This window comes from Equus asinus, chromosome X (assembly GCF_041296235.1).
Source record: "Equus asinus isolate D_3611 breed Donkey chromosome X, EquAss-T2T_v2, whole genome shotgun sequence".
Lineage (NCBI taxonomy): Eukaryota > Metazoa > Chordata > Mammalia > Perissodactyla > Equidae > Equus > Equus asinus.
This window is the reverse complement of record NC_091820.1, coordinates 71,437,551-71,439,830: the sequence shown is the minus strand read 5'-3', so window position 1 is coordinate 71,439,830 and position 2,280 is coordinate 71,437,551.

The following is a 2,280-nucleotide window of genomic DNA, read 5'->3' as shown; positions in this document are numbered from 1 at the left end:
TTTCAATGGATGAATTTAGCCAATTTTCATGTTTATGATATCATCCATATGTTTTCCCTCAATTCTATCATATTATTTTATGATGCAAATTCTCTTTAACTTGGTTTATTTTATTTGTCCTCTCTCCCTCTTTTGATATATTTTGATATTTAAGAAGTTTTTTTTTAAGTTCTAGTAGTTACATTTATACCAATAACTTTAGAATACACTTAGTTCACCTGTTTTTTTTAATAAGGGGAAACTGCTATTTACTGTTTGTTCCCTAGGATAAGAATTATTGAAATTACCTAGTAATGCCTTTTCCTCTCCCCCCCAGTAACAAACATAAAGCAATATTCATTTACTCCCAGTTAATACCTGAAAGGCTATCAGTGGCTTATTGTATTTATTGCCCCACATATTTTTCTGTCTCTATACTGTCTCTATTGTCCCACATATTTTCCAGAGCTGTCTTGTATCTGGATCATCAAATCACAAAGTCATTTCATATCATACCATAAGAATTTTTTAGTAGATTCCTTAGAAAGAGTTCAAGGGGGTAAATTTTTTGAGTCTTTTTGTTTCCATAAGAGTTAATCTGTGATCTTTATATTTGAAAGTCAATTTGGCTGAATATAAAATTGTTGACTTATGTTTTCTTTCTTTAATTTACTTGCCATAAAGTTGTCCACTGGTGTAAGATGTGGTGGTTAAAGAGACTAATGTAAAGCTGATTATTTTTCCCTTATAAATGACTGGATCTTTTCGCCTGGTTTTTTTCTTTTAAGTCTAGTAATTTCATTCACTTCTGTCTTGATCATAGGCACACTATGTTAATTACACCAGACATTTGTTTTCTCTTTCAACAAATATTTTCAAATCTTCTTTTGTTTCAGAATTTTTTTAATTATAATTTTTAGTACATTTTTCTGTTTTATTACCTTTGTTCTCTAATTGGTGGTCTCCAAATATGATACAATTATATATGTTTTCAGATTATATAATATATAGATAAATCATATATAAATCACATCATATTTATAAATATAAGCATACAATACATTTATATATTCTATAATCACAAGCCAGAAACCTATAATAAATACACAAAAAATTAAGAGAATGAATGCAAACATAATAATTAAAAAAAGCCATCAAAACACAAGGGAAGATAGCAAGTGAAGAAGAAAGGAACAGAGAAGAACTTCTAAAACACCCAGAAAAAAGTAACAACATGGCAATAAGCCCCTTCTTATCGATAACTAAATGTCAATGGATTAACTACTCCAATCAAAAGGCATGGGGTGGCTGATTGGACAGAAAAACAAGACCCATATATATAGACTGCATACAAGAGAAACACTTCAGACCTAAAGACACTCACAAACTGAAAGTGAAGGGATGGAAAAAGATACTCCATGAAAATGGCCATGAAAATAAAGCTGGGTTAGCAACACTTATATCAGACTAAATACACTTTAAAACTAAACCTGTAACAAGAGACAAAGAAGGGCACTAAATAATGATAAAGGGAACAATCCAACAAGAAAATATAACACTTGTAAATATCCATGCACGCAACATAGGATTACCTAAATATATAAAGCAATTATTAACAGACATAAAAGGAGAAATAGACAGCAACACAATAATAGTAGGCAACTTGAATATTCCACTTACACCAATGGGTAGATCATCCAATCAGAAGATCAATAAGGAAATATTGACCTTAAATGATACATTAGACTAGATGGATTTAGTAGATATGTATAGAATATTCCATCCCCAAACTGCAGAATACACATTCTTTTTAAATGAACATAGAACATTCTCCATGATAGAGCACATATTAGGCCAAAAAACAAGTCTCAATAAATTTAAGACGATTGAAATAATACCCAGCATTGTTTCTGACCACAATGGTGTGAAACTAGAAATCAACTACAGGAAGAAATCAAAAAAGCCACAAATATGTGGAGATTAAACAAAATGCTACTGAACAATAATTGGATCAATGAAGAACTCAAAGGAGAAATCAAAAAATACCTGAAACCAAATGAAAATGAACATATGTCATGTCAAAATTTCTGATACAGCAAAAGCAGTTCTAAGAGGGAAGTTGAGAGTGATATAGTCCTACCTCGACATTAAGAAAAATCTCAAATAAGCAATCTAACAATGCCCCTAAAGGACCTGGAAAGAAAAAGAACAAACAAAGTCCAAAAGCAGTAGAAAGAAGGAAATAATAAAAATCAGAGCAGAAATAAATGAAATACAAATTTAAAAAAAAAAACAGAAAAA